Source organism: Lathyrus oleraceus, chromosome 2, assembly GCF_024323335.1.
Source record: "Lathyrus oleraceus cultivar Zhongwan6 chromosome 2, CAAS_Psat_ZW6_1.0, whole genome shotgun sequence".
Lineage (NCBI taxonomy): Eukaryota > Viridiplantae > Streptophyta > Magnoliopsida > Fabales > Fabaceae > Lathyrus > Lathyrus oleraceus.
In genome coordinates this window covers 453798848-453826471 of record NC_066580.1, presented here as the reverse complement: position 1 = coordinate 453826471, position 27624 = coordinate 453798848, and the positions used below count along the sequence as shown (strand labels likewise).

The window sequence follows — 27624 nt, the reverse complement described above, 5'->3', positions numbered from 1 at the left end:
TTTGATATTTGTTTGGATGTAATCATTCTGGTTGTTCATATGTGATTCAACTTTGCTCACTTTGTCTTAATTTGTGCATAAAATGAAATTGGCGCATAGTTTAGAAGTGAGACCAATTGGATTCTCTTTGTAGTTGACTTATCTTGGTTTTGATCATGTTTCACTTGCTGTTTTGACTTTTTCACTTCTTTTTGACCCTAGGCTTGTCCTAGTGGTCTTGTATCTCATGTTTGAATGTGATTTTCAGGTTAAGAAGCAAAATACCTTGAGGAGGTGGATTCACATTTGATTGAGTTGTCTCATTTGATATTGTAAACTAACTTGGTTTATGTTGTAGGATGCTTGGCTCCTTTGAGTTGACTTGCACTTTGGTGCATTGGATTGTGTTTGTCTGTATATAGTTAATTGTGAACCATTTGCTGTTTAGTTCTGTGATTGGTATACTGATGATATTTGATTGATTTCAGGTACATTAGTTGCTAATATTGCTTTGCTTTGCTTGATAAGCAATTTGCACTGAGGTATAACATTCTTGTCTCCATGTAGTCTGGAAGACCTGGCCTGTTACTTGGCCAGGCACCTGTCTGAAGTCCTCCTTAAGAGGCGATGTTTGTGATTGTTTACTTTTGTCCCCAAGCAGGTAAAGACCTCTATGGGGCAATTGGCGGAACCCAAGGGATATGCAATCTATCCCCCGCTATTCTGTTGAGTCGTCCCTCTGCTCACACCACTGTGTTGATGCATTGGGACATAAACCCAAAATCTTGTACAATGTACAGTTGTGTCAGAGTCTTAAGTGTAGAAGGGTTCCTCCTTTCTGAAACCACGCTCCTTTGTCTGAAGCTCTCCCTGACCAGGGATAAGAGCTGTGAAGTCTTATCTTCACTCTCCTTTCATCAGCTTCACCTTAGCCCCTCAATGGAAAGGTTAAGAGCTAACCATAACCTTGTACAGACGACTTGCTCTTGCAGTCTTACCCCTTGATTGAGCCCCATTTGTGTGCATATAGTGTGTGCTACTTGTGAATGCTTGATTTGCTGTTTACTTGTGCTGAATAGAATAGGCTTGCTTCCTGTGCAAGTTAGCTAGAAACCTTGACTTAGGGACAATCTTGCATGATAACATCTAGGCTCGAGTTAGTCTCCCTAGTTGTGTTTCCCTCTGTCATCTGGTTAGGCTAGTCTTGTGTCCCTCCGTAGGGGAACTACGTCGCCCTGATCCTCATACCAGGTGAGGTACGTAGGCAGGAGATGAGCAGATCTCTCCGGGCGCCTGTGTCTTTGTTTTGTGTTGTTGTGTGCTTGGAAGCTGATGTAAGTCCATCGAGTGGCGTTCGGGTTCCAGTGTGGGTTTGTTTGGTTCGGATGCTGATGTAAGTCCAGTGATTGGCATTCAGGCTCCACGTTTGCCTTCTTGTGTTTGTTTGGTTCGGATGCTGATGTAAGTCCAGTGATTGGCATTCAGGCTCCACGTTTGCCTTTGCCTGTGTTTGTTTGTGTGCGTGTTAGCCGAGCTACGAATGCTCTGATTCTCCTTCGTCCAAAGGAGATACGTATGCATAGGATGCGACATCCTAGCGAGCATGTGTCGTTTCCCCGGTCCGAACTACTTTGACTCTGATGTCTATGCCTGATAGACTAAGTAGGCCCAGGACGCGATGTCCTGCCGAGTCAGTTTCAGTCTGTTTTCTTGTGTCTCTTTCAGCCAGTGTGTGTGTGTGTGAGCAGTGTTTTAGCAACCACTTTCCTTCCTTTTGTGCGTGGATCCCGTCGAGTACGACGGATGCGTAGGGGTGCTAATACCTTCCCTTCGCATAACCGACTCCCGATCCCATTCTCTTTGGTCGCGAGGCCATGCTTTTTCCAGGTTTACTCTGAGCGTTTCCTTTCCCTCTTTTGGGATAAATAACGCACGGTGGCGGCTCTGTTGTTCTTGTTTTCCCGCCGGTTTTTCGCGTAATGCGACACATGTCGGCATTGTTTGAATTGAAGAATCAACATTCATTCCAAGTTTTCGGTTTATATTCCAAGTTTTATTTTAATTGCATATGCCTTATTGGATGCTTAATTATCTGAATATCATGTTTATTCCCGGATCCATGTCCGGCTAAATCAATCGATATCGGTATGTAAAGACCGTCGAAACGACGGGATTCATGAATAAGTGGTGTTGACGTTTATAAAATATTATTTTTGGGTTTTAGTTTCTTCTTCTAAATTAAAAAATGTTTTTCGTACGAGAGTACAAAGCAAACAAAGGTTACGATCAATAAGAACGAGAGTTTGAGATTTTAACCGGATAGCTGAAACTAGGCATTAGTCCTAAACACAACGAGAGCGCTTTAGGATTAGTTAGACTTTATTTATTTTCAAAAATTACTTTTAAATTCAAATGAGACAGCGAGAGCAAAGCATTCTGGTTTAAGAGTATGGTCAGAGTCAATAAAAACGAGAGTGTGAGACAAAGTCTTTTAAATAAATAATTTCTACTGAAGAATATTTTGATCTTTAAGATTACACCAACTATCTATTGAATCCCCAAAGTTTGATGCGTTACATACCGATATCCCGCTATTAAATATTTTTGTTAATATTCTATTTTCATTAGTAGTCATTTCTTTTCGTCCCTCCACTCTTAGAGAGATCCTCAGCCTTAGATTTACATAGTAACATTAGATAACGGTAAGTTCAATTATTAGTCCTTTGGGTTCGATAATCTTTAAAACTACGCGATACGACTGTGCACTTGCAGTCACGAATCCTATAGACATACTAAGTCGCGATCATGTTTTTGGCGCCGTTGTTGGGGGACTAATTTAGTCGATATCGTAACTCCAGTGTTGCCCAATATAGACTAAGGCAAACAAATCTATTTCCCTTTCTATTTTGTCGAGTGTATGCCAAGTACTCTCTCTCAAGGCGAGAAATTAGAGCTACCATTCGACGAACCAGAGCGTTATCTAAGATTAGAACGCCGAATACGAGACCTGATACGAGAACACCGTATCAAACAAAATCTTCCCGATCCTAATATCCCTATTCCTGAACCAGTTATACAACCAAAGATGGCTGAAGGACGGCATAACCGTCCTCCTAAGTACTATGTTATCCCTTCGCAAGATGAACCTCATAATAACATCGCTTCCCCTGTCATCGAGGAAAATAATTTCAAGCTAAAACCTTCATTGTTGTCAGCCGTACAACAAAACCAATTTTTAGGTAGTCCCACGGAGGACTCGAACCTACATTTGCTAGTGTTTTTGCAATACGCAGACAAAGTGAAAGTGAATGGTGTCAGCCCCGAAGCTATAAGACTACATATTTTCCCTTTCTCATTAAGAGATAGAGCTAGAGCTTGGCTCCAGTCTCTACCATCCAACTTTGTCACTACGTGGAACGAGTTGAAGAAAGTTTTCTTAGCACGATATTTCCCACCTAGTAAGACGGCTATACTAAGAGCCCAAATAAACGGGTTTAAACAAAAAGACAACAAATCACTTTTTGAAGCTTGGGAGAGATACAAAGACATGATGATGCTCTGTCCACATCACGGTCTAGAAGAATGGTTGATCATCCATACCTTTTACAACGGTCTCTTGTATAACATAAGATTGACATTAGACGCTACCGCAGGTGGCACACTGATGGATAAATCCTATAATGACGCCTATCAACTTATTGAAAATATGGCCCAGAACCATTACTAGTGGGGAAGCGAGAGAACCTCCGTAGAGAAACCTCTAATGAAAGGCGGTATGTACGAAATAAGTAGTCTCGACCATATCAATGCTAAGGTAGATGCTCTTACTCAAAAGATAGACAACCTGACTATAACACCCGCAACCACCGTGGCTGCCGTAGCACCAAACTGCGAGATATGCGGAGTTCCTGGGCATGCTGCCCCTGAATGTCAACTTTTGACAGGAGTCTCCACATAACAGGTGAACTATGCTCAAGGAATCCCTTACTCAAACATTTATAACCCAGGTTGGAAGAACCATCCGAACTTTTCATATAAAAATAATAACGCATTGTATGCACCTAACCAAGCACCTGCTGTACCACCAGGATATCATAAAGTTGCCACAAATACTCCAAATGCTCCTAGGAAGTCAAACCTTGAAATAAAGATGGAAAAATTCATAACTACCCAAGCCTAAACATATAAGGATTTCCTAAATCAAACATACATACTAGTGAGCAAATCAAGCAATTAGTAAACAAGGTAGACGCTTTAGCCACCCATAACAAAATGTTGGAAACACGAATTTCGCAAGTGGCTCAACAACAAGCACCTACTACTGCCCCTGCAGGTACATTTCCTGGACCGTCACAACCAAACCCGAAAGGTGATGCAAATGCTATTATACTATGAAGTGGGACAGAACTAGACGGACCAACCGACCCTAGAATTCAAAACCCAACCATGCACCAAGACCCTGGTAAGACAACTGAGAAGGAAGACGAACTAGAGAAAGATAAAAGCGAAGAGGCTGTAGAGAAAGAAAAACCATATGTGCCTCCACCATCGTATAAACCTCCTATCCCATATCCTCAAATACTTGTTAAATCTAAAAGCGTAGGGCAACTTAAGAAATTTGTAGAGCTTCTGAAATAATTGAATATCACAATACCCTTTACAGAAGCCATTACTCAAAAAGCCCTCAAATGCTAAGTTTCTTAAGGAGATCTTATCTAACAAGAAGAAGATCGAGGATAACGCAACCGTTACACTTATTGCTGAGTGTAGCACCATAATACAAAACAATATGCCTCATAAGCTGAAAGACCCATGGAGTTTCTTCATACCCTGTGTAATCAGAAAGTTTGTCATAGAGAAAGAATTATGCGACTTAGGAGCCAGTATTAGCGTAATGCCCTTGTCCATATGAGAAAGGCTTATAATTTGAGAATTAAGACCAACTAGGATGTCCGTACAACTTGCGGATCGTTCTGTTAAATTCCCCGTAGGTATGTGAGAGAACGTTCCGGTACGCATAAGTCAGTTCTATATTCCTACTGATTTCAGAATCATGGATATCAAAGTGGATTCGAATATCCCTATCATATCAGGAAGACCATTCCTAGCCACTTCCGAAGCTATTATAGATGTTAAGAAAGGCAAGCTAACCTTTGAAGTTGGTGAGGAAAAAGTCGAATTTATTTTCACGCAATTCTTAAAGGCACCCGCTATAGACGATACATGTTGCCTATTGGATGTCATCGACGAATGTGTAAGAGAAATGGAGAATGAATAAGCATCATACTCCAAAATCCTGAAGATTCTGAGGCCTCTTACTTTTGATAATGAAAATTGGAGTAAGGAATACCAAGATGACAACCTAAGCGAATGTCTAGCTCTAATGCCTTGCCCAAAGAAACCAGCCTTAGAACTTAAAACACTACCCAAAAATCTAAGGTACGAATTCCTATACATTGAACTCGAGCGACCAAGCAGGGATTATCTACCCAATATCCGATAGTCAATGGGCCAGCCCAGTACATGTTGTACCGAGGAAGGGAGGCGTCACAGTTGTTAATAATGAAAAAGGCGAATCTATAGCACAAAGAGTGGTTACTGGAAGTAGAATATGCATTGATTATAGAAAATTAAACAAAGCCACTCGAAAGGACCATTTTCCTTTACCATTTGTTGATCAAATGATTGAACGATTGGCTAAGCATTCTCAATTCTGCTATTTAGATGGTTATTAGGGATTTTTCCAAATTCCTATTCATCTTGACGACCAAGAGAAAACAACCTTCACATGTCCCTATGATACGTTCGCCTATTAACGAATGTCGTTCGGACTATGTAACGCTCCTGCAACATTCCAAATATGTATGATGTCAATTTTCGCTGATTTTATAGACGACATCATGGAAGTCTTTATGGATGATTTCTCTCTTTGTGTGCAGAGCTTTGAAGGATGTTTATAGAATCTTGAAATGGTACTTGAAAGATGCGTAAAAGTGAACCTCGTGTTAAATTGAGAAAAATGCCATTTCATGGTCCAACAAGGAATCATACTCAGACACATGGTGTCCGATAAGGGGATTGAAGTTGACAAGGCTAAAATAGAAGTTATAGAAAACCTTCAACCTCCGAAAACCGTTAGAGAAATACGAAGCTTCTTAGGACACGCCGGTTTCTACCGGCAATTCATTAAAGATTTCTCAAAAATCACCAAACCACTGACTGGCTTATTGATGAAAGACGTTGAATTCATCTTTGACGACAAATTCCTAGCGGCGCTTGAACAATTGAAAACAGCTCTTATCACTGCACCTATCATGCAACCGCCCGATTGGAGATTACCGTTTGAAATCATGTGTGATACTAGTGATTATGCTTTAGGCGCAGTCATAGGACAAAGAAGGGATAAGAAACTCCATGCAATATATTACACAAGTAGAACCCTAGACCCTGCGCAGATGAACTACGCCACCACAGAAAAGGAACTTTTAGCTGTCGTGTTCGCCTTAAATAAATTTCGTTCTTACCTAGTAGGAGCAAAGATGATTATCTATACCGATCATGCCGCAATTAGGTACCTGTTAAGTAAAAAGGACGCCAAACCAAGACTCTTAAGGTGGATTTTACTCCTACAAGAGTTTGATCTAGAGATCAAAGATAAGAGGGGCACTGAAAACTTCGCGGTTGATCACTTGTCAAGAATGGAAGGTATTGAACCTGAACGAGTGCCTATCAACGAAAATTTCCCTTACGAACGACTCATAGCCCAATTGGAAATTCATATAACTAAATATGCATTAACCTATAAGGATACCGAAACAAACGAGGTAGTGGAAGCAATTTACACTAAAACCACACTATCGTGGTATGCTGACTTCGTCAACTACTTAGCAGCTAGGGTGCTTCCACCAGACTTCACTTACCAACAAAAGAAGAAATTCTTCCACGATCTTAAACAATACTATTGGGTTGAGACCCTACTTTTTAAAAGAGGTGCTGACGGTATCTTCTATCGATGTATCCCCGAAGATGAAGTAGAAAATATAATCTCCCATTGTCATTTTACTCCCTATGGAGGACATGCTAACACCTCAAAGACTTGCGCCAAGATCTTTCAAGCCGTCCTCTTTTGGCCCACTATGTAGAAAGATGTCCACATCACGATCATAAATTGCGAGCGGTGCCAATGCACTAGCAACACCTATTTTAGAAGTAGAAGTATTTGACGTGTGGGGAATTGATTTCATGGGACCATCCCCATCTTCTTTTGATAACAAGTACATACTCGTTGCTTTTGATTCAGCATGTCGAGACTTGTCACCAGTGGTGGTGACTCCCATTTCATTTCAAAGATTTTTGAAAAGCTATTACTGAAATATGGAGTCCGGCACCACGTAGCAACACCCTATCACCCACAAACGAGTGGGCAAGTAGAGGTCTCGAATAGAGAAATCAAGAAAATTTTAGAAAAAACAGTTGCAACCTCTAGGAAAGATTGGTCCTCAAAATTACACGAAGCTGAAGGAGAAGAGCGATCCAAAATGCAGCGGAATTTAAAAAAAAAATCTCCTTTAGTGATCCTTACGAATGGGCATGATCAGTGATAGAATCGTTACCTCTTGTGGCGATTGAAACCTTTGATGCAGATCTACGGAGTGATCATGAACGTTGAATGGTGACAACGCCTCTACTCAGTCCACACGAACGGATTCCTTCAATCTCAGTGCTAGCTGCTACGAATGAAGGCTTTGAGTGTGTGTGTGTGTGTGTGTGTGTGTGTATGTGTGTGTGTGTGTGTGTGTGTGTGAGAGAGAGAGAGAGAGAGAGAGAGAGAGAGAGACAGAAACGAAATTTCAACTTCACAAATGCTTATGCACAAGGGTTCTATTTATAGAACCACTTGTGTGGGTTGCAAGCTAAAAAGCCCACTTAAGTGTATGTGGCCCATATCTTATAATATGCCAAAATCACTTAAGTGCGTGGTACCTTACCATATTTCGTATTCTACTTAAGTACATTGTACCTTACGATGTTCTACAATTCACTTAAGTGCACCGTAGCTTACGGTGTTCCTTAGTTACTCTAACTCTCATCAATCCGTCCTTTTGTGTGTGACCCTGTAGGTTTTCGCGGCATTGGCAATTATATTAAATCACGTATTTGACATAATAAACAGTGAGCAGTATCTAGCAACACATCACTGCTACCCAAGACACGGAAATGTCATGTGATCTGACAAATCCTTTTGTGATAATACTTATTTGTACAATTACCCTTTTGCCCTTATGTCTATATTGAACACAAGGCATAAACCGTGTCATCCTTGTCCAGTTCAATATTGGGCCCGCAGACATTTATCCTGTTACGCAGGATGGGCAAATTCCATCTAGGTCACTTATGTCCCTCAGCATGCTTCGTGGAGTACCCATCAATTGTCTTTATGGTCATCCAGTTACGGATAATGTTTGATCAGTAATAAGGCACTCGACTCTACATCTAGGGTACATAGTGGTTTCAGGTCAAAGGGTGGTATACACCATTATCACCATAAGAATAACTTATGGCACTTAGCATAACATTCTATATAGTATTCTCATAGCGGGTCAATCCAGTATAAATATTACTCTCAATATTCAGACTTGTGTTTAAGACTTGATAACTCCTTATCCATGATCCATGAGATGTGATCATCAGTCTATATACATAATAGTCTTAATGATTTAATGTTATCCCACTTCACAACAAAGCTCGACTGCGAATACTTTAAGAATAATGTCCTTATGTTTAATGGGATCTCATGATTAAGTCACACTTGATACATTAAACGGGCTAGCTATTCTAGGGACTTTATTAAACAAACATAATAAAGAAAAAGTATTGGCCTCTAGGGCTTATACCAACAGAAGCCTTGTGGGCATATAGGACAGCTTATAAGACCCCAATAGGAACCACACCTTTTAAGCTAGTTTTGTGGAAAATCGTGTCATCTGCCAGTAGAATTAGAGCATAAGGCATATTGGGTCATTAAGACCGTTAATCTTAATTATACTTCCGCAGACGAGAAAAGAATATTAGATATTCATGAACTAGAAGAACTTAGATTAGACGCGTACGAGAATGCCCGAATCTATAAAGAAAGAACGAAAAATGGCATGACAAACGCATATCCAGGAAAGAGTTTAAGGAAGGTGACAAAGTAATTCTGTTTAACTCCCGACTTAGACTCTTTCTAGGAAAACTTCGTTCTAGGTGGTCTGATCCTTTCGAAATTACCAATGTCTTTCCAAATGGATTGATAAAGATAAAGGGAAAAGCTAGCGAGCCATTTACCGTAAACGGGCAGCGTTTGAAACATTACCATAACATTGACAACAAAGATTTCTTCGCGAATCTAAAACTTGCAGAGCTTCCCGCTCATTCATCGAATTAACCTTTAACCGATTTCTGTCGAGCTTACGACAGTAAACAAAGCGCTTGGTGGGAGACAACCCACACTCTATTTTTATTTATTAATTCAATCATCTAAATTTCTGTTTATTATTACTTCTTATTTCTCAATTTTTTCTTTCTTATTTTTCATAAAGTTAACCGGTATTTTTCTTTATTATTAACCATTACTAACTTAATGTTATTATCTACTTAAATTTATCTAGCTATTGACCATCACGATGCAACAAGTAGATTACATGGACATAGTCTTCAGAGGCAGAGGTTAAAGGAGACGCTTTGAGGCCCTAGCTCAGAGAGAAAGGGCACTAACCAAATACCCAGATGGATGTACCATGACCAAGTTAGGTATAAGAGACAGTATTATGTTCCTAATTAACCAAATTGGTTGGGATACCTTTGCTATCAAAAGAAAATTTAGTTCCTACCGTAGGTTAACCTTAGAATTCCTAAGCTCCCTAGTTTACCTGTCAAACCATGGTATGGGATTTAACAAATGCCTCATCACCTTTAGGATGTTTGATATTGAGTATCGCTACACTCATAGAGAAATAACTGAACTTCTAGGATTCCCTAATGGTCCTGATACCTTTACCATCACCTAGGAAGACAGGCTTGTAGACCTTGAATTATATTACTTTTGGGGTAGCATTACAGGAAACAACCATCCCGAGCCGGATCTCATGCATTTCGAGAACATCCACAACCCTACCATTCGTTACTTTCATAAGATCCTAGCTCACACCCTATTTGGAAAGGAACAAAACATAACCTCCATGTCCAAAGACGAGCTCTTTATGATGTATCGTGCATCACAAGCCCGTCTTGTTAAAGTCGCTACGTTTATGATAGCTAACATAGAGCGTATAGTGCAAGATAACCATGAACCAACCTTAGTAGGGGGCTTAGTGACCATGATCGCAAATTCCATTGGACTGAGACAACCACTTCTCAGACTTAACCCTCTAGGTGGAATACGACCAATGAACATCCAACTCTGTTTTAACACTAGTATCATTAGAAACCTAGGCCCGGATGTGTTTGAATTTCTAATTAACCTCCAAGTAGTACACCTGTTTACCCTTCTAGACCAAGGACGAGTGTACATGATAGGAACAATAGGATCTTTGATTTGGACGGACCACCAGATGCACCACCCTCTCCTCCAGAGACACCCCAAATTTATGACCATTAAGATACCTATCTCTCTGACGCTGAATCATGCGCCTTTGTTGTACCTACTGCACCTCCTACCGATCATGTTGCTGCCATCAATGTTATCCAGACCGACATTGCCAACCTGAGAGGCGAACTAAGCACTTCGCGCGTGGGCTTCCATGGCTTTATGGATGTAGTGATAGAGAACCTGGATCACATTTACCAGCACTTCTACTCGTTTTCTCCTCCTTCTAGCAGTCGCCGTAATGGCTAATTTATATGAATATTACCGATTTACTGACGTTGATTTTAGATTTTATTTTCATGTTTAAAATTTTATTGTTGTTTTTACACATTGGGAATTTTTAATTATTTCATTCTTATATAGCAAACGAATTATATTATTCATTTTCCTAACTACCTCATTCTTTTCTTTTTCGATTTTATGTTTTAATTTCATTTTATGATATCCTATTTAATCCTTAATTCTCACTTTTATACATCTTGTTTTTCTTTCACCTAGTTATACGATAACTATTAAATGCTGGTCAATAAAATTCACATGTAAAAGCTGTGGTAAAAGAAGTAAATGCAGGGTCAAAAGGGAATACATGGGAACACACAACACTGCATGTGGTGCCTGCCACACACAGGATGTGGTGCCCATTTTCACACTGTGGCGCCCGTCACACCCTCATAAGGGCATCCTCCACACACACACAAAGTGGCGCTAGCCGCTCCATAAATCCTCGCGATCACGCTGATGTGATGTTGTGCCATCAATTCCTTAATTTCCTTGTCTCATGCATGCTGGAAATTGTAATAAAGCTTCTTCAACCACTTTCAATACCTTGACTGATGCATTGAACACCATTCATTGTAATTTATTCCATTAATTATTTTCCAACCACCATCACCTCTATATAAACCAGCAACATAACCTCACAAAAACACACCTTTCATAAACGTAATTCTCCTCCTTCTTGCTACATTCTTACTACATTACACGAGTAGTGTGAATTTCAGTCATGGCACAAATGAGAGAATACGAAGTCTTGTTCAGAAACGGCGAACCAGGTGTATTGCAGGAAGAAATTTACACGGCTCTAAACACAAGAGAAATATAATCAACAAGGTACGTCGATGAACCCTGTTTAATAGCCTTAGGAATTCTTGATAGTGTTAATCATATTCTAAATACTTTAAGTTTAAATTATTTCCTATCTTTTAAAGACCCGGTATATGTCCAATTAACACTAGAATTCCTTAGTTCGCTTATTTTTAGTCACGCATCCAACATAAATTTTTCCAGTGGGATTGTCCAGTTTTGCGTGTTCAATATAGAGTATGCCTTTACCTTTGCCCAACTAGCAGACCTGCTACAATTCCCCCATGGGGATGACGTAGTCAGTGAGGTCTCAGATACTTAGGGTTGGCAACATTCCTTTCAACCATTTTTGACGGAAATAACAGGTATAATAACCTACAGTTTTGAGGGAAATAAAGTCACTTTAATTCATAATCCGACTATTCGTTATTTCCGCCAAATATTGGCATGCACCATTTTTTGCCGATCCAAATCTAACAAGGTGAACGAGAAGGAATTCTTCAATCTGTTCGCCACTTTTGTGCCACAAAAGGTAAATACCGCCCCTTTCATGTTCTCTCACATGCAGGCCATAGTTAACGCGAGAAGAGGACCAATTGTTTTTGGAGGTTTAATAACCTCAATAGCCCGAGTCCTAGGACTCGAAGATGAATTCTCCCGGCTAACACCGCTTCCGCCTCATGCCATTAACATTGACATGACAAGGAGTATGAAACTAGTAAAACAAAGGCCGGGCGGTAAATTTCACCTAATGGTTGCCAATAGTGTCTTTCAAGATTTCATCCTCCCAAACCCAATTTACACATATATGCACAACCCGGAAAATTATTGTTATATTCATGATCTGGTGCCTAACCAAGTCCCCGCGCACATTCCTGAGAATGTAGTTACTGGAGGGGACATCTATGAGGATTATATTGAGGAGCTAGCTGCTCCCGCTACTGACACACACCCACACACCACACACATTTCCTCTGAAAATGTTGCAGGTACATCATCCAGCCAAAGACCCAGAAGAAGAAATGTGGCACCTGCCACTCTTGAGGACATCTATGCTGAGTTGTTGCAGCATAGCGAATTAGACGCTCAGCGTGACCAACAAATCTTAAACATGGAAGCTCAGCAAACATAAATGATGTAAATCCTTCGTTAGATGTAGCATGACCAGCATGATTACGCATTCAGGACTGAACAAAACATGACTAGTTTGATCGATGAAATGTAGCATTGACAGTGTGTGTGGAAGATCTATAAGAATATGCCTCTTATGTGGGTACGCCACCTTACCAGCCTGGAAATGGTGGACATGGACGAACATGTGGCAGAAGGCGCCAGTAGCAGGCTACCCAGGTTCAACCTTTCTTTCCTATCTTATGTCGTTGCATTTGGGACAATGCTCGGTTTAAGTATGAGGGAGGAAACTGTATCACTTTTATTTATCGCTTTCTAGGTAGATTTAAATTATTTTTATTTCCTTTTGTTATTTTATTTGTTAAATTCTTAAGTGTTAGTTGAGTCAAATATCATTGCACTGTCAAGTCTTTATGCGTGGTTTCCATTATTTACTGATTCTCCCATTTGCTTAAGCCATACCAAATTTTTGCAAAAAATCTTGACTTAGAAACACAGTACATCTTTTGAAAATTCTAAACTATAAATAAAACTCAGGTTGAATTGTAGAGATTTGGAAGAACTTTACAAGATCAATATCGTTTTAACACCTTAAATCTCCCAAGTATAAGATCGATTTGAGTACTTGTCATGTCGTAGCCTTAAATTCTTTCCTTTAATATTCCTTAAGTAGTTTATCTAGCAGTCAGCACCATCCTAAGCACACACTACGCAAGAAGTCGATGCAAATAAGTGTATGATCTCAGGCTTAAAAGAGAGGAAAAAAAGGATTAGTAAGGTAGGCTTAGGCATGATGACATGATTCAGATTGGTTTATATAGGAGGGAGACTTATGGTTGCACGATTGCGACAATATGTTCCAATGATACCCTTAGTGTGGAAGTTAGTACCTGTTGATGCAATTTCTTACCAAAGTAGAGTTTATAGGCTAGAACGAGTGTCCGAATGCAACTGTGTTTTTCACTAGTCTTGATACTATATGCTGCAAAATTTTACAAAACTCTTTTATTCATGTACGCAACATTTGCTTGAGGACAAACAAAGGTTTAAGTATGGGGGAGTTTGATAACGCGAAAATGTATCGTATATTTGACTTAACATGCATTTCTTATTACTTTATTTTCCATAGTATTACGCCGTATTTTATGTTTATTTCAGGTATTTATCGAATAAGAGATGTCTAGGCAAGCAAAGAGGAAAATAGCAAAAAGGAAAGAAAAAGAGAAGAAAATGGAGCAAAAATATGAATAGTGGTGCCCACCATACTAGAAGAAGGTGACGCCCACCACTTGGAAGAGTGGTGCCCGCCACAAGGGTTTATGAAGGGTGGCACCCACCATATTACATGAAGGTGGCGCCCACCACACATGAAGTGGCGCCCGCCACGTGATCAAATTAGGGTTGTGGCATCCACCACCGACCCATTCTTCCTTGTTCCTCTCCACAATCTTCGCCACGTCCAATTTTTACTCATTCAAAAAACCGATCCTCACTTGTAGATATTCAATGCTACTTTTAAGGAGGAGTGGGGAGTATATATAGAGACTTAGTCTTCAAGGACAGGGGTGCATTTTTTTAGTCATATTTTTTTGTTACATTTTCTTACGAAGATATTTATCTTTTAAAGTAATAGATTCTCCGCATCGGGGACTATTGCGATTTTTGTTTAAGCAACTGAATTTGATTGTAACAGTGTACTCGATTGCCAAAGCGTGCCAACATTATTTGAATTGAAGAATCAACATTCATTCCAAGTTTTCGGTTTATATTCCAGGTTTTATTTTAATTGCCATTTTAATTGCTTATGCCTTATTGTATGCTTAATTATCTGAATATCATGTTTGTTTCCGGATCCATTCCCCGGCTAAACCAATCGGTATCGGTATGTAAAGACTGTCGAAACAACGGGATTCGTAAATAATTGGTGTTGGCTGTTATAAAATATTATTTTCCGGTTTTAGTTTCTTGTTCTAAATTAAAAACTGTTTTTCGCACGAGAGTACAAAGCAAACAAAGGTTACGGTCAATAAGAACGAGAGTTTGAGATTTTAACCGGATAGCTGAAACTAGGCATTAATCCTAAACACAGTGAGAGCGCTTTAAGATTAATTAGACTTTATTTAATTCCAAAAATTACTTTTAAATTCAAATGAGATAGCGAGAGCAAAGCATTCTAGTTTAAGAGTATGGTCAGAGCCAATAAAAATGAGAGCGTGAGACAAAGACTTTTAAATAAATAATTTCTACTGAAGAATATTTTGATCTTTAAGATTACACCAACTATCTATCGAATCCCCGATGTTTGATGCATTACATACTGATATCCCGCTATTAAATATTTTTATTAATATTATATTTTCATTAGTAGTCATTTCTTTTCGTCCCTCCACTCTTAGAGAGATCCTTAGCCTTAGATTTACATAGTAACATTAGATAACGGTAAGTTCGATTATTAGTCCTTTGGGTTTGATAATCTTTAAAACTGCGCAATATGATTGTGCACTTGCAGTCACGAATCTTATAAACATACTAAGTCGCGATGAAGTTCTAAGGGATTTGATTCAAAAGATAAGCCTCTAAACTTGAGTGCACCAACCAAGACTCCTAGGTTTGATTCCTAGAGAAAACCTAACTCTCTGTCAATTATAAGTAACAAGAACCTCTGAATCCAGGATGCTTAATGCAAATGGTAGAATGAATGTATTATGATGATAATGCATATACAGATGAATCACAAACCAAAATTTAGATTAAAATGAAAAGGAGAGTGTAAATTTTAGGGTATGACACATAGGCTTCACAACCCCAAATTCATAGGAAAGACAAATTGGGAACCTTTTCACTCCATATCTCATATGATGTCTTTTCTACTGCCTTTGATGGAGTTCTATTAAGTGTGAAAGCAGTGGCTTCAAGATCATATCCCCATAACAATAATGTAAGGTCATCAAAACTTATCATTGATCGAACCATATCAAGTAGAGTTTGATTCCTCCTTTTGAACACACCATTCAACTAGGATGTACCCGATGGAGTTAGTTGTGAAAGAATTCAACAACTCTTCAAGTGATCATCAAAATCTTGGCTCAAATATTCACCACCACGATCGTATGGTAGTATTTTAATTGTCTTGCCAAGTTAATTTTGGACTTCATTCCAAAACTCTTTGAACTTTTCAAAGGATTTTGATTTATGATTCATTAAGTAGACATATCCATATCTGCTTAAATTGTTAGTAAAGGTAAATAAGTGTCCAAACCCTCCCCTAGATTTTGTGCTCATTGGTCCATACACATCAATAAAGATGAGGCCCAAAAAATCATTGGCTCTTTCACCCTTTCCTATAAAAGGTGACTTTGTCATATTTCCCATCAATCACGACTCACACACTTCAAATGACTCAAAGTCAAAAGGTATTATAAGTTTATCTTTATGTAACTTCTGAATGTTTTTCACGTTGATATGGCCCCACCGACAATGCCATAGATAGGTAGGATTATTATTACTCGATCTATGCTTTTTGTTGTCCATGTTAAGGATATATTCATCTAAGTCTACATAATATAAACCATTAGACTTTTTAGCAATGACATACAACATGAATTCAAGTAAATGGAGACATAGCATTTCTCAATGATAAATGAAAAACCTTAATTATCTAATACATGAATAGAAATAATGTTTTTTTTTGTAATAGCAGGAACATAATAACAATTATTAAGATCTAATATTAATCCAGAGGGAAAAGGAAAATTATAAGTCCCAACTACAAGAGCTGAAACTCATGCACCATTTCCATCGCGCAATTCTACCTCTCACTTTGCCAAGGTTCTACTCCTTCTTAGTCCTTGCACATTCAAAACAATGTGAGAAACGCAACCGGTATCAAATACCCAAGAAGAAGAATTTGCTAAGTTGATATCAATTATAAATATACCTAAAGTAGAAGCCTCATACTTCTTGTCCTTTAGATACTTAGGATAATTCCACATCCAATGACCTATCTCATCACAGTATAAGCATTTGGCTTTGACTTCACCTTTGTCTTGGCCTTTGGCGCCTCAACATTTCTACAGAAAACTTTCTTGCCTTTACCTTGCATCTTATTTCCAGCCCAATCCTTCTTAAACCCTTTCCTTTTTAGCACCATAAGAACATCCTTCTTATGTGCGGTAGTGATGTCTTTGCTCAACAGTCATGAGCATCCCATGTAACTTAGCGAGGGTCTTTGATACCCAATTCATGTTGAATGTCAAACTAAATGGGTTGAACTCTCCATGAAGGAGGTGGAGTATAATGTTAGTAGCTAACTCTTGGATATAGGGAAAGCACAACCTCTCCATGGCCTATAAATATCCAATCATTTCAAAGACATGAGTGGCAATCAACTTCCCTTCCTCTAAATTACACTCAAGAATCTCCTTGTAAGTCTCGTACCTCTCAATATGAGGTTATTGCTGAAACATAGTTTTTAGTTGCCGGATGATGTTGTAGGCATCAACGCTTGCAAAAAGCTTTTGCAAGCTTAGCTCCATGCCACTAGCATTAGGCAAGTAACAATTACTAACTTATCCTCGACGATCTTACGAGCGGCCTTTTCCTCATTACTAGAGGTAGAGGTTACAATCAAGATTGGGGTTTCAAGAGCATCCATTCAAACTTTGGATATAAGAAAAATTCTTAAATTCCTCTCCCAATCAAGTAAGTTCTTGCTATTCAACTTATCATTCTCAAGGATTGAACACAAGTTGAACGGTGAATTGTTGTTGCTACCAGACATGTTATCTATAATAGAAGATATGTAACGTTATTATGTTTATCAAAATATGTGCTAACAAATTTTAAACGATTTAAAATTAAAAGTCATACACTTAATGCAATTTTGAGTTTGTCCCTTTTGAACCAAGTGATTCTAAGACCCTAACAAACATATCTCAAAGTGGACTTTGACCGCTACTCAAAAACATGTTGAAAGGTAAGTAAACTCCTTTACTAATTAAAACTCTTATAATTCTTAGTTGATGGGTTATAACTTTCTAACCAAGCCGATACCTTTACTTCAAACCCCAAAACTATTTTGATGATTTTGTTGAGTCCAACCAAACTAAACATGCAAATTTTAGAAATTTACCATACTTATCTTAAGATGGAAAGTAACACCCTGCTTTGGCATAACCTATTACTAACGATCAAGTTCTTATTAGGTGTCGTTTTAGAAAAGTATAGACTCAATATTAATTTATATAAACACAAATTCAAGCATCAACATTTCAAATATATATATATATATATATATATATATATATATATATATATATATATATATATATATATATATATATATATATATATATATATATATATATATATATATATATATATATATATATATATATTTCAAAAAATTGAATTAACAATTAAACCAAAACTTTTGAACAAAATATAACAATTATATATATATATATATATATATTCAAAGGCAAGCATCAGACCAGATCAACAAAAGTAGAAAGTTACAAGATTTACGACTGAATTCTCTCTTAGGGAACGTAAACAAACTCAAGTTTATAAAACTCTTTTATACCCTCCAATTAATTAAAACTATCATTTTAATCATGCATACTAATCCGAGAATAAATTTCTTATTGAAAAAAAGTATGAACAAGTTAGCATGTTCTAAATATTATCATATGTAAAAAGCTTTGATACCACTCTTGGATAATTGATGCTTGTAGAAGAAGTTCAATAATCTCATTATTTACATCTAATCGATAGACCATTGATGATTTTTGGCAAGTGTGCCGATAATATTGAAGTAATAAAAAGATCGAATATACATGGACTGCTATTTAACAAGACAATAATTGTGCAATGTTTAGAAAATACAAAATTTTGTATGGGGTGGGGGATCAAGTGGTAATGTGAAAAAGAAAATATAGTGTTTTACCAATAATACGAAAGAGGTTAGGTTTTGTACATAATCCCCTATTTCTCTACTGTTGATGTTCGATGTATTGCATAAATGATATTGTTGCTATCACTCCACGACGAATTAACAAAACCGTTATACCCAATCCCTTGGTGTATAGCTCACTATTCTATACTCGAAGTTTCCTACCCCTAGTCCACCAGCGTAAGCAAGATTAGGCAATGCAATAGAAAGGGATTTCCTAAGCCACTACTCGAGGTTTCATATCCCTATTCAACCGACGTAAGTACAACAATTTCCCTAGGTTCAACATATAGAGTTATGGCTAGTATACCCTATGTGCCCAAAATCAGATTAAAAAAGTATCTCACATAAAAAACATTAAGGACAAGGTATAATTGAATAAAGTTATAACTCAAATTATTCATGCAATTACAAATAAAACATATGTCCCAATAGTATTAAAATAGGTTCATCAAACAAAATCTAACCTAGAGAGGATTAGCTACTCATAATGCAAATTATAGTACTAAATACAAATAAGTGGTTTACATAAGAGATCCCTTGAAGAACTGACCTCCAATGGCTTCAAATATGCTCCCAATATGCCTTATGGTGTTGTAAATAGTCATTTGCAATGTTTATAAAATACAAAATTGGGGGGGGGGGTCGAGTGTTAATGTGAAAAAGAAAATATAGTGTTTTGCCAATAATATGAAAGAGGTTAGGTTTTGTACAGAATCCCCTATTTCTCTACTGTTAATGTTCGATGTATTGCATAAATGATATTGTTGCCATAACTCCACAGCGAATTAACAAAACCGTTATACCAAATCCCTTGGTGTATAGCTCACTATTCTATACTCGGAGTTTCCTACCCCTAGTCCACCAGCGTAAGCAAGATTAGGCAATGCAATAGAATGTGAATTCCTAAACCACTACTTGAGGTCTCATATCCCTATTCAACCGGTATAAGTACAACAATTTCCCTAGGTTCAACATATAGACTTATGGCTAGTATTCCCTATGTGCCAAAAATCAGATTAAAAAAGTATCTCACATAAAAAACATTAAGAACAACGTACAATTGAATAGAGTTATAACTCAAATTATTCATGTAATTACAAATAAAACATATGTCCCAATAGTATTAAAAGAGGTTCATCAAACAAAATCTAACTTAGAGAGGATTAGATACTCATAATGCAAATTATAATACCAAATACAAATAAGTGGTTTACATAAGAGATCCTTTGAAGAACGGGCCTTAAATGGCTTCAAATACGCTCCTAATATGCCTCATGGTGTTGTAAATAGTCACTTGCAATGGAAAAGCATAGAACCCTTGAAAAGATGTCAAAAACTCTTTTTTATACCAGTCAAATCAGTCCAAAACGCGTTAGAGTAGGGCCATAAAAGGACCTATCACGTGCGTGATAACTTGTTTTGTGTGTGCGATGCTGATTTTTCTTTTTTATCATGTGCACGATGTTGCGGGTGGTTATTCCATTAGATGGACGTTTTTGCTTCTTTTTCCACCTGATTTTTACGATGTTCTTATTTCTTCATACTTAGTCATTTTTGCATCTTTCTTTGGTCTTTATTCTTCATTTTGCTTCTCTTTAACTTGTTTTGATCGATTTCTTCGACCTAAAATATGCAATGACAGAGTGTCATCAATCATCATGCATATATCAGTATGATTCACACTAAGTATAAAACTATATACTTTTGATGTGTGAATCCACTAAGGTAATAACTTCCGATTGAGATTTCGAGAACGTAAAATGTTGATCCTCTAGTGTTAGTCCACGAGTAACAACCCGATCACCATGTATGCTTGTACGGAAGGAGGGAACACATTTCTCTTTACTTTTATGGCTAGGGAGAATATAAAGATGGGAGAAAGAGAATGCAATCATATTTTTTCTTCCCCTTGTAACCTTTATGTTATATAGAGTCAAATGGAGGAGAATTGATTAAGCTCATAATATTATACATTATGTGACTTAATCAACCCTATTAATATCATTTCACTTCCAATCCACAACCTCCAAATTTAATCCTTATGTTACTATTTGTATGACCTTATATGACCCAATAATCTTAGTAATTAGTCAAATCTATTTGTCCAATAAAATTATAACTGGCTTCTAACAAAGCATTATTATCACCTAATATTATTGAATATTTTATCTCCATAAATTATCCAATTATATTTAGATTATTACACCTGATTGAAGGATAAAACCTTCAAGAAATGTGAGATGAAGTGAAATGTGAATTTTTTGAGCATTGAAATATCTTTTGACAAAAATAGCAACGAGTACCTATGGATATGTTTCCATCCACTTATTTCTTGATTATCTTTAATTGATACATATGATATAACTTAATTCATTTTCTTCTTTGACATCTTTTGTCTTTATCAAAACTTCTTCTTGAATAAGATGCATCCACACAAATTATGTAAGAGTGGCAAAAGGGGCTTAGCCCTCTGGGCATACCTGTTTTTTCCGCACAATTTCTAGGGCGGACCAAGATTTTAAGCTCGCACCCTTTAATATGATCTTCTTGCACCACCTTATTTTTTTGTCAACTTTGGAGGGTGTTAGCATTAATATATATTTTTTTTCAATTTTGAGGCTTTATAAATGTAATGCTTGCGGGCTCGTCCAACCAACCCTCATGTTGTCGTCGGTCAAGATTTTCAGGTCGAGCGCATCCCCACCTTATTTTTATGGGCTTTTATGGTGCAAGCCTAAATGGGACGGGCATTTGAAATCACTGACACATTTGAATTTTTCTATCGATTAGTTCAGTGCGAAGGGTTTATATTTCTACCACCCTAATCACCATCACAATATAACAAAATATAAATAAATCAAAATGAAATAAAAAAAATAAAATTTGGAATTTCATTAGCTACATTGTAAAAATTATAAAAGTGTCATAATGTTAAATTTTTATATATCTAAAGATTTTTCTCAAGGTATTTACCCAAATATTAATAAGATGGTATGTAAACAACTCAACTGGAAGTTTGACTAAAAGGTGTGATTTGCAATGTTAAACATATAAGCTTTGGTTACATTGATACTAATACAAATAATTTACATATTCATGTATTGAAATTACAAGAGTCAAGAATAAAAATTTCTGACACAATTGAACTTCCATACATTAAGTAGGGAAATCTTTATGAACACTCTGTTTCAATATTTATAGGATGCATGTTTTAATTTTCAACATAAAGAGGTTCTACTGCATTGAAGTGCGCCTGATGATCGTGTCAAAGATCTAACAGATTTAACGTAAACAACTTGAAAATATTCATCTTTGCTATAATTTGGCTTTGGCACACGTCCACCATTTGTTACCTTAAATGAGGCTCCATTTTCAAATGCATCTCTTACGGAATGAAATTCCCATTTGTCCCCATTTGTTTGACCATTTTGTCTCCATGTGATCTACACACATTTTATAATTAGAAAAATATCTAAGAAAAATAAAATCATTTTATTTTATACACAAATACATTATCTCTATCATGTGATCTATTATTAACTGAGAAATCAATTTCATTAGTCATTAACTAGTTGAAGTTGATTCTCTAAAATCAATTGTATACCTCCTTACTTCCAACTTTTGGTGCTATGAATAGGTTAACCTCACTTTTTAGACTAGGCCACATACTTCCCCCAATGGCATATTGCATCCATCCTAAGTAAAGATTGTTGGCTACATGTGCATATCCATGGCGAATCCTACATCCTTTTTTACCATTAAGAAAATCAAAATTGCATAATAAATTTATATTTGTGTATTTTAAATTCAAGATCAAGTTTCTTTTAAAACAACATTGTAATAAAATACTTAATTACCTAGGCATTCTTTGGTTGCAATTTGGTCCAAAATGATTATACACAACAGTAACTTTCATGTTTTTGTCTCTCACATATCCATCATCATGACCAAGAAGCATAACCTTATCTTGTTCTCTAAACCAATTGTTGGATATCGTCATGTTACTAGAACCTCGGGTGACATCAAGAATACCATATTCACAATCATTAAGTCTATTATGATCAATCCAAATTTTTGAAGCAGTGACCAATCTTATTGCATCTCTATCTACTGAACGTAAATGAATTACCTTTCCATTAGGCCCCATCACCATCCCCAGAGCTTGAGGTTTGCATTGATGAATTCAAATGCTATGAATGATCATGTTGGTGGTCTAAAAAGTACCAAAAAATTGTTACCAATGCAGGAAACATATTCATACTAAAAATAAAAAATTGGTCAGGGAAGTTTAAAATGGGGAAACGTAAAATTCATATCTATATTTTTGTAATGGAAGAATTAAAGGGAATTTTTCTATTATTATTTATAGTCCTGACTTATAAATATTTTTTCTAGCGGTATTTAAATATTTAGTTATTATCTTGAATATCATCAAACATGCATTATTAGCAATGTGGATATTGACACCACGATCATCAATAGTAGTGAAACTACTAATGAGAAGGGGTTTGATGAGTCTAATGTTCATGGCTTTTTGAAATGTGATCCATACTTTACCTTGAATTACAGAGGCTCCGTATCTCAATGTACCTAATTTAAGGTTTATAGGATCATCAGTTGGGTCAGTAACTTCATATTGTATGAGGCCTTTACCAATGTTTTATGTCATTTTTCCAACATAGCCTATAGAACAAGTTTCTATTTGTTGTCTTTACCTCCTCCATTCTGAATTTGGCCTCCAACAACGATCAATCATATTCATATTCAAACCCATTAATTTAGATTGTTTGGCAGAACTAAGTTTTGGAATGAAAAATGTAACAATTACAATTGTCAAAACAAATTGCCATATGGCATAATTGATACCTTAAGATACCATGATGTGGTATAATTATTCTTGAAAAAATCTAGTTATAGAAGAAAAAGTAGAAAATGAGAAATTAAAATAATTGTTGGATTATATTGAAGAAGAAGTACTATTAGAATGCGATTATATAGATCAAAGTCATCTTCAAGTTGGTTAAAGTTGTTTTTAACAAAATGGTTAAATTATTAGTGATCGCACTAAAGAAAAGTTATAATTAACAATAAATAGAAAATATAGGTACTTCAAAATCTTAACCTCATGTTGTTGTTTTTTTGTTACATTAACATAATGTTGTGATAATTAACCTACTATGTTAAAAAAACATACTACAACAATGTTTAACAAAAAAACATTTTCTTTACTTGGAGTTTAACGATAGTAAAAGATATTTTAAAAGATATTTTAAAAAATATTTAATAGCTTTTGTGATTATTTAGTATTCAAGTGATAAAAAATTTAAGTTTTATTTTGATATAAATAAAAAGGATAAAATTGTATTTTTTGGCTCTTTTTTAACTTTTATTTGTATAGGATTTATGCAAGAATAAATTACCATTATATTTTAAAAGGATACAAATATTCTTTAACTTAAACTTGAAGTCAAAAAATACAATTTCGCATTGTCATAAAATAATAATTAATTTTAAATTTATTAATGCAATATATAATTATGAATTTTATTATAATTTAGTTAAATCAAGTAAATTTATTTTAAGTTAAACTCATTCATAAAATAATTTATTCTTAACAAACATGTGTATACTGTGTTAAACAAGTTTGAATGGAAATTTGATTCTTCTATTTTTTTTTTGTTGATTTGTGAAATATTTCCTCAAAATTTAAATATAGAAAAATATAGTTCTCACTTTAAAGTTTCAATAATATTTTTCCATTGATTATTGGCTCTACTTTTGTTAGTGTGTAAAGTTTGATATTAAATTCACAACTAATTAAGTAATGTGGTAATTCATAATGTTATTTTAGAAAATTGATTTTTTTTAGGATTTTGATTTTTTTTCCTTTTTAAGTTTTATTTTATTTAAACCTAAACTCCAGGAGTAAGTTATTAAAACTTACTCCACATCATGGTTATTAATTTATTTTTAATTCATGGTTAAAAATAATCAGTTATTTATTGTCATGTGACCAATTTATTTTTCTCTCTCCATATTTATTTATTAATTGTTATTAGCCATCGATTAAAAATAAATTAATGATCAACATGCGGTGTAGGTCTGGAGTAAGAATATCCTCTCTCTTTCTCTATTCATATTTATTTATTAATTTTTATTAGCCATCGATTAAAAATAAATTAATATTCAAGATGTGAAGTAAGTTTGGAGTAAAAATATCTCTCTCTCTCTCTCTCTCTATATATATATATATATATATATATATATATATATATATATATATATATATATATATATATATATATTGAAATATTTTTTTCTGAATTTCAAAGCCCAATGAGAGTTTTAATATTTAGATACAGAATGGTTAAAATTTTAAATCAATAAAAATAGAGAACCAAAATTATGTATATATATATATATATATATATATATATATATTGAATAAAAAGAGCTAGCATTTTTATTTTATTTTAACAACAATAAATAGCTAAATATGTTCAACATATTTTGAACAATAAAATTTCTTTATTTGCTTTGTAGAAAATAGTTTTTTATTAGAGAGTTGTGTTGCTTAAATATTTATAATTCTCTTATTATTTTCACATGTTTATTTGAATTTCTCTATTTGGCATTAGGTCCATTGTGTTTATTTCCTTTAAGAGGACTTATGGTCCATTAGTTAGTCAATATCCATTAGGTTTTATCTCGTATTTAAATTAATGGATGACATAATGAGATATGAATATTCAGGATTTTATTTTATTTTATTTTATTTATTTATTTCTAGTCTAATGGTGAAACTTTACTTTGAGTAGTAGCTGTAGAACCCACCTATCATTAGTGATTTTATCTTCTTCTTCAATGCTTTCCAAAATCACAAACCTTACCCAAAAAAACTTGATGATTCTCTTCAAATCATAAACTAGCATCTTGATGAACTCATCACCCACAACCACAACCTTGAAATATCCATGGAAGCTAACAACCATTTCATCTCTATGTAGTTGGGCCAGCTGGAAAGTAACAATCAAAATCTTTCAATGCAGTTTGGTCAATTTGATAGTAGTTTTGATGACCGCATGAAAGCTAAATTTGCAACACTCGCCTCTCTCGTGACTCAACAGTTTGGTGCCATGACACTTTCCTCCTCGTAGAACAAAGTTTCTGTAGGTATACCTTCCTTGCCCTCAAACCGCTCTAGCTCTTAAAATGTTGTAATCAACACATCTTTCCCACTTATGCATATACCCCTACATACTTCCCTCAACCACATAATATAACAATTATATATACGAGATATACATGTCATGAGTATGTTTTAGAATACCAAACCAATTTCAAAATTTTGGGAAACAGAGTACTAAGGTTTCCACCCAATGCAATTATTAATTGCTTCATATCAGGTTTAATCCCAATAATTCGAAATGAATTAACTATCAGACGCCCCTTACTCTATTTCACAAGCTGTGGGACTTGCAAAACTTATTGAGGCCAAGCTAAAAGATTCAAAACCTAAATTTACTAGACCCTTAAACCAAAACCCTAACCCCTCAAATACTTAGCAACATTATCCAAAAACATCATCTTCTATCCCAAATCCTACATCCTCTCCTAACTCAAACACAATTTAAAGTCGTTTACCTATACAACGCATTGCAACAACCCAAAGAGAGGAACGCAAAGTTCAAGCTTTATGCTTTAATTATGATAAAGGATTTCTTGATGGCTCATCGGTAACTATTTCACCGATACTAAAAGCACTCACAATATTTTTTAACCACGTATAGTCCAACATCTCAAAATTCCCACCAAACTCATAACCAATTTCAATGTTATGGTTGAAAATGACTCTCAATTACTATGCTCGGGATTGTTCCCTCAAGTTTCTATTACACTGTGAAACCGGCTATGTTTTATTTCATTCTATTTGCTCCCAATTTAGGGAGTATACGAGGTATTATGAATGCAATGGTTGAGAACTTTGTCTTTTAATGGATGATTTTTCAATACCTAAAATCTCATTCATGTATAACAATAAAGACATCATTATCACAGGTGTCCCTAAAACGTCTCTATTACCTTCAACATATAAATAACTTTGTCACCTACTCGACACATACTTCATTGCTTCAATGTACCTTCTGCTCTACCGACATACCCAAGACATACATCAAAATCCCATATCTGAATCCAAACAAGCACTAAACTCGCTCTCCACATGCTTACTGTAACACCCCAATAAAATAAAATAATTATTTAAATTGAGTTAGTAGTATATTATTAATTTAATTAAATAATTGGATTATTATTATTGGATTATTATTATTATTGGAATAATAATTATTGGAAAATATATAAGTTGGAATAAGAAAAAGAGTCTCATTTGGAAAAGAAAGTTTTTCACGTGAAACAGAGAAGCGATTGGGAAAGTGGAGAAAGGGAAAGAGGGAGAACAAGAGAGCAAAGGTTGAAGAAGGAAAAGCTTGAAGCTTAAAGATTCGCCGGATTAACTCAGGTAAGGGGGGTTTATCGTCGTTTAATGGGTATTATGGGTTAGCATGTAATGGGTAGTGATAAACCGTTGAATTGACCCTAATTGGGATTGTTGAATGCTGAAAATTGTGATGGATATGTTGTGTAAAAACTGAAATTGAACCTGTAATTGAGTGTGTTGTAATTTCCCTAACGTATAGCTTTTTACGGAATTGGAATCGGAGGTCCGGAAGTCCTCCAACGGCGGAAAATGCGGAGAATTCTGCATTCTGCTTTGTGTTAGCGCAGGAACTGTTGTTTTGTCTGCGTTAACCGGTTAACCCAGGGTGTTAACCGGTTAACACTGTTGCGA

General features: G+C 35.8%; 1 non-coding gene and 1 pseudogene across 1 annotated transcript; both read right to left on the bottom strand.

Moving 5' to 3' along the window:
• Positions 1 to 3448: 3448 nt before the first annotated feature.
• On the bottom strand, positions 3449 to 3555 carry LOC127124501 (small nucleolar RNA R71). Its single transcript, XR_007803985.1, has one exon. It is a non-coding gene; the product is annotated as a small nucleolar RNA R71 (small nucleolar RNA).
• Positions 3556 to 21994: 18439 nt separating this feature from the next.
• LOC127121530 (probable pectate lyase 4) lies at positions 21995 to 23655 on the bottom strand (annotated as a pseudogene).
• Positions 23656 to 27624: the final 3969 nt, after the last annotated feature.